At 40.8% G+C, this 12,282-nt stretch overlaps 1 protein-coding gene across 4 annotated transcripts in view; it reads left to right on the top strand.

Annotated features, from left to right (window-relative positions):
• ctif (CBP80/20-dependent translation initiation factor) overlaps window positions 1–12,282 on the top strand; it is a 253,655-nt gene that overhangs the window by 7,385 nt on the left and 233,988 nt on the right. The window lies entirely within an intron of this gene.

Genomic DNA, 12,282 nt, shown 5'->3' with positions numbered 1-12,282 from the left:
GTTTTTAATGTAGGCTATTCCAATTGATTCAGAATATTCAGAACATGGTCTTCAACAAGTTTCCATTAATGTTTAGTTCGAGAAAATGAGTTGAGCATAGACCAAGTCTCACCAGTTAAATTTAGAGCTGGTGAAAATCCTGAAACTTTCTTCCTAACACTATGCTTGTCCCTACTCCAAAATGGTCTACTGTATTTCAATAAGACAGCTTATAACCATCTTTGCAGGGGCAACGAGAAATGGGTTCTCTAGATGCAATCATTCCAGGGCAAGTACATCTGTCCTTAGACCAAAACTGCACACAGTATACCAGGTGTGTGGCCTCACCAATGCCCTATATAATTGAAATAAGACACTTTCATTCTTGTCGTCAAATCCCTTTGTAACAAAATTATTACCAATTTATGAGGGAAGTCTTCCTTTTCAATTGTGTTAAAGTATTTTGATTGTCAACCTGAATTACAGGAACAGGTAATTTAATAGTTTTTAATCTCAGTGCAGCTCCTGAATATCTTATGACCTCATGCTAACCCTCCAAATTTCTGAATTTGAGTCATTAGTGCTGTTAGAGGAGCCAGACTGGGATTTGATAGCAAACTGAAAGTTCATGCATGCAGACGATATCATCATTAGTTTATCAACTCTGTCTGTAAATGTATGTGTCCTTTATTAGTAAGGAGATGTACTTAGGGGTATTAGAAAGTGCGATAGTGATAAGTGACAAGTTATGGTAGGCATTCAAGTGGTATTTAAGTATCTGTAAAAGTTTTCATTTAGCAGATTAATACTTGAGCATGTTCGTAAGCAGACGAGGAAGGGAAGTTAATTTACTTTCCCTGTGATGTGGAGGTGCAAAGTTAAAAATCACACAACACCAGGTTATAGTCCAACAGGTTTATTTGGAAGTACTAGCTTTTGGAGCGCTGCTCCTTCATCAGTGGTAGCAGTGGAGCAGGATCATAGGACACAGAATTTATAAACAAAAGACCGCAGTGTAATGCAACTGAAACAATATCGTCATTGTCATAGAGGGCAACTGCATAGAAAAAGACTGTTGGCCCATCAAGTCTGCGCTGGTTAAAAACATCTAACTATTCCAATCCTGTTTTCCAGCCTTTAGCCCATATCCTTGTATGCCTTGGCATCTGAATACTTAAATGTTGTGAGGGTTTCTGCCTCTAGCACCCTTGCAGGCACTGAGTTCCAAATTCCCACTACTCCCAGTGGAAAAAAATTATCTCATTCTATCTAAACCGTAACTTAACTCTATGTCCCTGTCATTGATCCCTCCACCAAGAGGAAAGCTACCCTCCTGTCTACCATGTCGATGACACTCAATGTTACACATCTCAATCATGGTCCCATATTTAAAAAAAAAACTGCACAAGAAAAGACCTCATGCTGTTTTCGGTGGGGTTGGAGAGAGGGAGAGATTAACATTGTTTCACATTAATTAGTTAACTGTATATCAGTGTTGGGATAAATGGATAATAAATTATTCAGTGGGAAGATGGTGGCATTTTGCTAATGTAATCTTAGATTTAGGCAAAGGTATAGAATTCCAAAGCTCCCCAATTGAGAAATTTCTCCTCATTTTAGTCCTAAATGGGCAACTCTTACTCTGAGGACTGTGACTCTTATTATTATAATATAAGGGAAACACTTATCCTATCAAGTCCCTTAAGAATTTTGTAAGTAATTAGAATGCTTCACATCCCTCTCATCTTTAATCTCTCCTTATTGGAGGATCTCGTCCAAGGAGGCAGTTTAAGGAACTTTATTTACACTTCCTCCTTTAGGTAAGGAAATGAAAAGCACTCCAGCAGTACTTTTACAATGCCTATGCAGTAAAATTTCTTGTACTCCAAATCTTTTCAATAAAGGTGAACATACAGTTCGCTATTCTAATTGCTTGCTGTACCAGTATGATAACTTTCAATACTTAAATCATTCAAAGTTTGTGAGAAGATTTGTAGCTCGGGTGCTTGTTGTTGTGGTTCTGTTCGCTGAGCTGGGAATTTGTGTTGCAGACGTTTCGTCCCCTGTCTAGGTGACATCCTCAGTGCTTGGGAACCTCCTGTGAAGCGCTTCTGTGATCTTTCCTCCAGCATTTGTAGTGGTTTGAATCTGCCGCTTCCGGTTGTCTGGAACTGACAGCTGGAACTGACAACCGGAAGCGGCAGATTCAAACCACTACAAATGCTGGAGGAAAGATCACGGAAGCGCTTCACAGGAGGCTCCCAAGCACTGAGGATGTCACCTAGACAGGGGACGAAACGTCTGCAACACAAATACTTAAATCATGTACCCAGTTCTGTTGCTGGAAATAGCTAAGGAACTGGTGTTGATTGTTGCAGTATACCATTGGAATATACTGCCAACACAAAAATAGCTCCCTCATTCCTACTGCATTCTGCCTGTTAGCCAACTTCCAATCAATGCTAATGCATAACCGCAGCTCTAATTTTATATAACCTTCTGTATAGTATCTTATCAATTGTTTTTGAAAATCTAAATACACTATATTCAATGCCTCCCCTTCTATCCTATCAAATACAACATGAAAAACTCGTAAGATTATTTGAATTTCATTTCCCCATCATAAATTTGTTTTCTCTGTTAAAAGATATGATTTTCTAGGACCATTACTAATTCCCCAATAAATCCTGCACTTAATCTACTACTCTGCTGGTTCCATGCAAACTGATTTATAATCCCTTGATCCCTCATGCATCTTTCTCGAACAACAGGGATAAGTTTGAAACGTTCCACTTTGAAGGGATCATTTTAAAATAAAGGGAATTCTGGAAGATCAAAACCAATGTATCTATTAATTATATAGGCTACATCTCAAGAAATAATAAAGGAAAAATTGTTGGTCCCTAATGCTCCAATTTATGTGGCTCAGGTGACAATATAGATATTACTAACTCTGAAGTTCTGTGTTTTAATTTGGATCTTCAAACTCTGAGCAGGACCTCATTCTGTGTTGGGTCCGACATGGACTGCAACAAACTTGATCCTTCTCCTCCTTCAGAACTGGACCCTGTCAGAAGAAGGGTCACTAGACTTGTTGACTGCTTTCTCTCCACAGATACTGTTAGACCTGCTGAGTTTCTCCAGCAATTATTTATTGAGTTTTTGTTTCAGATTTCCAGAATCCGCAGTTCTTTACTTTATTTGAGAATGCATTTAAGTCAGACGAAGGGCAAATATTGTTATTGTCACCAGTTCTTCACAACAAGGATGACATCTGTTGAGCTTCATTGCTAATGTGCCCCAAGTGATTTAGCAGGCCAATTCTGCAGCCATGCGTTTTGGGTGTAGATTATGAGAGTTGCTGTAAGGAAGGGAGGTGCATGAGCCAGGGTTCTGCTCTCTCCTTTGGTTTTTGTTGCTTTTCTGTAGTAGAGGTTTGTAGTCAGTTACCACTTGTTGCATGATATTCCACCATGTGGTGCTGGTTGTGGAAAGTTCTGTCATGCACTGAATCAGTTTGACTCATTTTCCACGTGACCATTTTCTTTATCCTCTATTAGATCAAGTACCATTCGTAAATTGGCAGACAGACCAGATCTCACAATTCTTGGAAGTCATGATTGCTGCTGCAGAGAGCGATATCTGTCTGACTGTACTATCTCCTACCATTACCACATCACTCACTTCCCCTACTTGAAAGGCCTCCTGTTCCAGTGATGTGACCAGTTTGCAGATGCAGCAAGAAATGTGTACCAACATCACTCCAGCACAGTACCTGATCCATTCGCCATCTCGTTCACAGCCACAAAATCCTGTCTCTGACCAATACTATGCCTGAACCATAATCAACCCAAATGGTGTGATTTGCCTCTTTTGATGTCATTTAATTTTCTTTTTCTCCTGTACTATTCACAGAACCTCAGCTTTTTCAGTCCATTTATTCCCTTTTTAAAGGGTAACCCATGATTTAAGATTAAACTAAAGGATCTTCTTGGTCTATTTGGCCTAATCCTTTGACTATCTATTGCATAAGTAATGTGCAACACTATGATGTGCTAACTTTTGAAATGAATGACCTCCCTGGTGATAGTGATCACATTGCATGATGCATGTAACATCAACAAGAATCTTTCATCTGGTGGTAGAAGGGTACAACTGTGCTCCTGCTTCTGAAATTCTTTTTTTCCCTCCCATTTGCCTGAAAGTGAACATATTTCAAATTTTAGTTTTCTTGTCTTAATGATGCCTGTTAAGAAAGGCTGTGAATTGCTATCTGCTGGATTGGTTACAGTAGAAGTGTGGTGTTGGTTTCACAGTGGCACTGATAACTGTCAGATAGTTTGTCAGCATTCAATGTTTACATCACATATGAAAAATGGCCACTTGGATGAACTGCAAGCAGATTGCCAAGTCTCACATGTTTGGCAGGAATCTGCTGTGGGAAACTGATTTGTGCCTTACTTCAGGATGGCATGTATTTTGGCATTTTTTTATTACAAGAGGATGTGTGCTATCTGAACAGTTATGCCAATAACAGACCTGTATTCAAACTAAATGATGTTTGAATGTTTTTAAAAGTTTTCACTGTTTGTGACCTGGCTGCCTCCTGCTTTTCTGAGAATCTCTCTCTTCATGCTGCAAATGACTTTATTTTGCTTCCTCATTTTTCTTCCTGCTAAGAAAATGTGCTTGCTTCCAGCAAAAGTAAAACATCAATGCTGTCCCTTGGAGATCACATCTAATAGAATTATACCATTTAAAAACATTACCTGTTCTTAACCTTATGAATCATAACTGTATTTCACAATGAAAACATTATTCACTCCTGTTCACAAAGGGAAAACCTGCTGAAGCATTTCTGAATTCCCTGAACAGCAATGATCTGCAAAATAGTTCGCAAAATGTTAATAACCTGCCACGCCCGGCAGAACTTTGTAGGTTCATGATATGATGAGCAAAATATTTGCTGTATTCTAACCTAATTCTCTTTTCGCTGCATAATAACTATGATAGATACAGCCAGGAGTGTTATCTGCAGTTCAGCCAATATTCTTGTCTGAGTACTTAGATTTATTAAAACAAACATTATGAAGAAATATTTGTTTATGGAGTTTTGGCAAATGGCAATAAGACAAATATTTGCTGCTTAAAGTCACTATTGCAGAATTCTGCAATGTTCAGATCTGGTAAATCAATGCAAAAATCAAATTATATAAACTGGGCAGCTCAACAACTTCAATCTCTGATCTGTAGTGACAGTGTAGTTCCTGTGTCAATCATCGAGATCTACAGAACAGAAAAGACCCATTGTGTTTGCATTAGTCAAAAACAACCACCTGACTATTAATTTGAACCATTGACAATGATTTCTACTTCTGATCACCTTTTTGCAAAGCTTGAATCTGTAGACAGATTAGATTTAGATTACAGATTTTTAGATTACAGATTACATTACAGTGTAGAAACAGGCCCTTCGGCCCAACAAGTCCACACCGACCCGCCGAAGCGAAACCCACCCATACCCCTACATTTACCCCTTACCTAACACTACGGGCAATTTAGCATGGCCAATTCACCTGACCCTGCACATCTTTTGGACTGTGGGAGGAAACCGGAGCACCCGGAGGAAACCCACGCAGACACGGGGAGAACGTGCAAACTCCACACAGTCAGTCGCCTGAGGCGGGAATTGAACCCGGGTCTACAGGCGCTGTGAGGCAGCAGTGCTAAGGGACAAGAATTTATCGATAATGCTGGTGATCAAGTAGCCTTCAGCCCTTTCCCATATGCACACGTGCGTGAAACATTGCTCCACATGCAGCTGTACCAAAGTAAAAGTCAGAACTTTCAACAAAGGAGATGGAAGGAAATTTACTATCTATCAGATATTAAAACTCTATTTGTAAGAGCTTCTGTGACTTTACAATTTCTTCAGTTACCCTACTGTCTGATTTAATGGGTAAAACAATGGGTGAAGTGTTAGTGCTAATGTAAATATAGCCTAGAGATCTCCATCAACTGTTGAAAAATTACGGAGGAACCTCGATTATCCGAATATCAGATTATCCGACAAGATCTCAAGGTCTCGATGCTCGGCTAAACTATATTATCTGGAATTCGATTAACCAAACAAAATATTGCCTACCCATGTCCTTTGGATAATCGAGGTTTCTGTATAATCCAATTGAGAAAGGAATTTGGGTGATGATTATAATTCACATTTGCACATGTTATCAGATTATGCAGTCTTATTTGGATCATTAGTTGATTTGCATATGGAGTATAGTAAATAACATTAATGCGCATTAGGTTTGGGGGAGAATAGAGTCTAGATTAGAGTGGTGCTGGTAAAGCACAGCAGGGTTCCTCTATTCCTGATGAAGGGTTTTTGCCCGAAACGTTGATTTTCCTGCTCCTCGGATGCTGCCTGACCTGCTGTGCTTTTCCAGCACCACTCTAATCTAGACTCTGGTTTCCAGCATCTGCAGTCATTGTTTTTACCTCGGGGGAGAGTATACTAGTATGGATTGAGATTGGTTAATAGACCAAAACAAATAGTGGCAATAAATGGAAGATTCACAGGATGACAGACTGTTACTAATGATGTGACACATTGATTGGTGTTTAGTCCATAGGAGTTTTAATCTATACCAGTGATTTCTGCAGTGTTTGTGGCACAATGGTAGTGTCCCTACCTTGGAGTCAGGAGGCCCAGATTTAAGTTCTGCCTCCTTTTTGGAGGTGTGTAATAATAATACTGAACGGTTAATTAGCGAATATTAGACTGGATGTGGGGACCAGTTTTATATATTTCCAAAATTGCTGATGACCTGAAATTGAGTTGGAACACCAGTTGTAAGGAGGATGCAAGATAGCTTCAAGCAACTAAATTAATCTGCTAAACATAGCAGATTGAATATGATGAGAATAAGTATGGGGGTATTTACTTAAGTAGTAAAAAAATGGAATATTTCTTACATAATAAGAGATCAGGAAGTGTGGGTATCCTTGTTCATCAGTCATTGAAAGCTAACATTCTGGTGCAGCAAATAATTAGGAATGTTATTTCTAACCGATGCTATCATTGTTCACATCAGATCCGAGAATGAAATCTGGCTTGATGGATCAATTTCTATTTTTAACATGGCAATCTTTCACTGAAAGATAAACCCAGATCTGCAGCCATATGTTTAACAATGAAACAGAAGTGTACTATACAAGATAAGTACAAATAAAACAAACCAAACTATCCATGTGTAGCAGTTTGAAAGATTTCAAATACACACAACCAAATGAAGTCCCATCTACTTCACAACACGACGACTTCAGAGTCAAACTTCTTTGTCACTGCTTATTTTCATCTGCTTCTTTTCAGTCTAGTCCTGTGAGCTATAAAGCCTTTTTCTTTGATTCACACAACTGAGATCTGACTTCTCAGAATAACCAGTGCAAATTCAAACACTCCTAGTCTGGAATTTTTCAGTAACTGAAATCCTGTATTCCATCAAGTGAACAAACTCCTTTACCCAGCAGAACCTGTTAGATTCCCCACACCGACCATCCAACTCATTTCGCTACATTTTACCCCTGACTAATGCATCTAACATAGTGGGCAATTCAACTGACCTGCACATTTTTGGACTGTGGTAGGAAACCAGAGCACCCAGAGGAAACCCCTAATCCAATGATCAAGGGCATTTAAAGCAGATGAAGATGCATTTCTTCAGTGAGGGTGGTGAACGTTTGGAATTCTCCATCCCAGTGAGCAGTGGAAATTCAATCGTTGAGTAAGTTCAAGACAGAAATTGATAGATTGCTGTAGATGAGAGAGTTCAAATGATTATTGAGATAATGTGGGAACCTAGTGTTGAGATAGATGTCCAGTCACACTCCTTTTTTTTATCATTAGATCTGTTTTTTTTAATCAGCCTATTCAGAGACGTTATTACGCACCACTGGAACAGGTGGGACTTGAACCCAGACCCCTCTACCTCTCATCACAAGAGCCCCAGCCATAACCTTGAATAAGGAGCAGGCTGAATGACCTACTCTTCTAATGATTGATGTGCATTGTTAGCACAGCATTCTGTAATCATTCATCTCTTGTCAATTTATTTTAAATCTTTTCCTTCCTTCTCCCCAAACCCCATGTTTCTGTTCTTTCACAAACCCACATCAATGTTATTCTGCTGTCCTCCATTCTCATGTATTGGTTATGAGTTGGGTAATTGCTGATCACCAGCAGCTGATGTCATATAATAAGTGTTATGCCTTTTAAGATTGAACATGGTGCATCTTATTGGTCTCTCTCCCAAAGAGAAAAATTGTAGCTTCTATCTCTGATTTGTTTAATTGACCTTAGCTAGGATGCAGCACAATTGGCGTTGGTTTTCCTGGATGACGGTGTGAATCTGCAGTGGGCCCTGCTCCTGATTGTTATATGGTTGTAAAGTAAGTGTGTGTTTCTGTCTTAATTATAAGGTAAAGTCACCATAGCCCTACTGAACCATAAGGCTGCTTTCTCATTCAAGAGGCAACTGGTGTTGATTTAACCTGAGAGTCACTATGCTTCTGGTGAGGGCAGAGGTTAAGGAGGAGAGTCCTTCCTGGTAACCACAGCTGGTGTAGGAATTCAACCCACACTGTTGGCATTACCCCGCATTGCAAACCAGCTGTCCCGAACAACTGACATGTTGATTGAGGATAGAACTAAACCCTTCCCCCTTATTTTTAAATAGTCTGCTGCGATTCGCTTTCTGGGTATAAGTGAAAAGGATGAATGTATATGAGATACCAGAGGGCTACCAGCCCTTGTGAGATTGTTCATATCTGTTAATTTGGTCTGAATATATTATCTATATTGGCAAATAATTTTTAAATAACACTGTTCCATATATTACGCTAGGTTTATGAGGCATTTCAGGAGGACAGAGAAAGTACTTTAAAAATAATCAGCGTCTCCGCATTGCTAATTGGGACTGATCAGAATCGGGTTCTTTACTGTAAAACTTGAATAACTGTGTGTTGTTTTTCTGCCCTACCACAAGCATAATTGTTCCTGTTCTGTGCCAAAACCCCTGAAGAATGTAACCAGTTTACTTATTTGATAGTAAAATACACATGACAAGGACTGTCCAGTGCTAAAAAATAAAAGAGAGCAGAAAACTTACTCCTGTTTCTTGTTTTCTCCCAGAAGGTAGGATCTGTAAGTTGATCCTGAAAGTCATGCATATTTTAGTGATATTTCGTCATTAGGACAGAACTTATTCCTTTTGCCAAGGCTATGAATTCTTTCTGGTGTGTTGTGTTTCCTCAGTGTTTATTTTGCTTCATGTTTCTATTTGAGCATCATTGTAAAGCTAACAAACAATGCTAAACATGACATGCAAAATTAGCACACGATTCCCTGAAGATACCCCAGTCAGTAAATACTATAAATCGAGGGCGAATCAGTTTAAACAACTCTCCTTGCTGAATCTCATGATCATCAGTCATTTTGTGAAATCACAGTTGACGTCCATGTTCAAAAATTATTTGAACAAGCACTGGAAAAGCACAGCAGGTCAGGCGACATCTGAGGAGCATGGAAATTGACGTTTCGGGCAAAATCCCTTCATCAGGAATAGAGGCAGGGTGCCTGCAGAGTGGAGAGATAAATGAGGGGGGGTGGGGGTGGGGAGAAAGTAGCATAGAGTACCATAGGTGAATGGGGGTGGAGATGGAGGTGATAGGTCAGAGAGGAGGGTGGGGGAAGGTAGCAAAGAGTACAATGGGTGAATGGGGATGGGGATGGGGATGAATGGGGATAGGTCAGAGAGGAGGGTGGAGTGGATAGATGGAAAGGGAGCGGCGGTGGAGGAGGCCCAGGGCAGAGTGGGAGGGGGAGTTGAAATGTTGGGCCACAGGGCGGTGTGGTTGATTGGTGCAGGTGTCCCGGAGATGTTCCCTAAAGTGCTCTGCTAGGTGGCGTCCAGTCTCCCCAATGTAGAGAGGACCGCATCGGGAGCAATGGATACAATAAATGATATTGGTGGATATGCAGATAAAACTTTGGATGTGGAAGGCTCATTTGGGGCCTTGGATGGAGATGAGGGAGGAGGTGTGGGCACAAGTTTTGCAATTTCTGTGGTGGCAGGGGAAGGTGCCAGGTTGGGAGGGTGGGTTGTTGGGTGGGCGTGGACCTGACCAGGTAGTCATGGAAGGAACGGTCTTTGTGGAAGGCGGAAATGGGTGGGGAGGGAAATATATCCCTGGTGGTGGGGTCCGTTTGGAGGTGGTGGAAATGTCGTCGAATGATGTGGTATATGTGAAGGTTGGTAGGGTGGAAGGTGAGCACCACGGGGGTTCTGTCCTTGTTACTGTTGAAGGGGTGGGGTTTGAGAGCGGAGGGACGGGATGTGGATGAGATGCGTCGGAGGGCATCTTTAACCACATGGGAAGGGAAATTTTTGTTACACCCTCCCCTTCCTGGACCTCTCCATCTCCATTAATGATGACTGACTTGACACTGACATTTTTTTACAAATCCACCGACTTCCACAGCTACCTGGATTATACTTTTTCCCACCCTACCTCCTGCAAAAATGCCATCCCGTATTCCCAATTCCTCCGCCTCCACCGTACCTGCTCCCAGGAGGACCAGTTCCACCACAGAACACACCAAATAGCCTCCTCCTTTAGAGACCGCAATTTCCCTTTCCACGTGGTTAAAGTTGCTCTCCAACGCATCTCACCCACATCCCAGCCCTCCGCTTCTACTGCATTTATATTTGTGCTTAAATTAGACTAATATTATGAACAGTACTCCAGATGTGATTTCACCAATGCCCAGTATAACTGAAGCATAATGTCCTTACTTTTGCATTCAATTTCACCTTGCAATAAATAACGTAATTAGCTTTCCCAATTAGGCAGGCACATGGGTGGGATAGGTATTGAAGGATACAGACCAAACATAGATAAATGGGACAAGTTTAATTGTGAAAACTGGGTGGCACGGGCAAGTTGGCCAAAGGGCCTGTTTCCATGCTGTCAACCTCACTTACTGTACCTACGTACCAACCTTTTTGCGATTTATGCACCAGGACAGTCAGGTGCCTCTGCACAGGAGATCTACAGTCTCTTACCATGTAGATAATATACTTTTTATTCTTCCTACCAAAGTGGGCCATTTTGTATTTTCTCACATTTGCTCGGTCTTAGCTTAACTGAGTGGACAATCAATATCGTTTTATAGCCTCCTTTATGTTTTCTTGCTTTCCTATCTCTCTTTGTGTCATCAGTGTTTGAGAGTCACTTAAATCTGTCCCCTCTGGTGCTTGACTCATCCATCAACAGTAGCAGTTGCTCTTCATTTACCCCTCCTAATTTTTGAACACTTATATGAAATCTCCTCTTGACTTTCTCTAAGGAGAACAACTCGAGCAGCATGGTGGCTCAGTGGTTAGCATTGTTGCGTTATAGCGCCAGGGACCAGGGTTTGAATCCAGCCTTGGATGACTGTCCGTGTGGAGTTTGAACATTCTCCCTGTGTCTCCGTGGGTTTCCTCTGGGTGCTCCAGTTTCCTCCTACAGTCCAAAGTTGTGTAGGTTGGTGAATTGGCCATGCTCAATTGGCCATCGTGTTCAGGGATAGGTGCATTAGTCAGGGCTAATGTAGAGTAATAGGGTAGCAGAATGGGTCTGGTTGGGCTACTCTTTGGAGAATCAGTGTGGACGTTTTGGGGAGAAGGACCTGTTTCCACACTGTACTCCAGTTTCTTCAAGCTATCTAGGTAACTAAAGCCTCTAATCTCCAGGATTATTTTTGTAAATGTGTGCAACACCTTTAAAACCTTCACACAGTTCCTAAAGTGTGATGCTCAGAACAGTGCACCTGATCCATGTGAGACTGAACCAGTGATTTACAAATATTCCTTCTAACTTGCTTGTATTTGTACTGTCTGCCTCTCTTTTTATAAAGTCCTGTATGCGTTTTATACATTTCCTAATCAATCTGTTCAGAAACGTTATGACACATCTCTGAAGCAGGTGAGATTTGAACCCAGGCCTGCTGGGTCAGAGATAGGGTCAAATAATGGAACACAGTATATGGAATTATATTGCCATCTTTGAAAAGTGTGATAACTTAGCCATTGGATTCTGTTTATCTGTAATGAAAGACTGGGTGTAATGTTGAATTATCAGCATCTGCTTCTGTCTTTACCAAATCATGCTTAAAAAGAAAGAATGATTTCAGATCATCCCAATGTGCTTTAAAGTCAGTGAAGTCATTGTAGCATATGAATATCAGAAGGAAAATAC

Source organism: Chiloscyllium plagiosum, unplaced genomic scaffold, assembly GCF_037043375.1.
Source record: "Chiloscyllium plagiosum isolate Xiang-an unplaced genomic scaffold, Cpla_swu_hap1 HiC_scaffold_1, whole genome shotgun sequence".
Taxonomy (NCBI): Eukaryota; Metazoa; Chordata; class Chondrichthyes; order Orectolobiformes; family Hemiscylliidae; genus Chiloscyllium; species Chiloscyllium plagiosum.
This window is presented reverse-complemented; position numbering and strand designations above follow the sequence as displayed.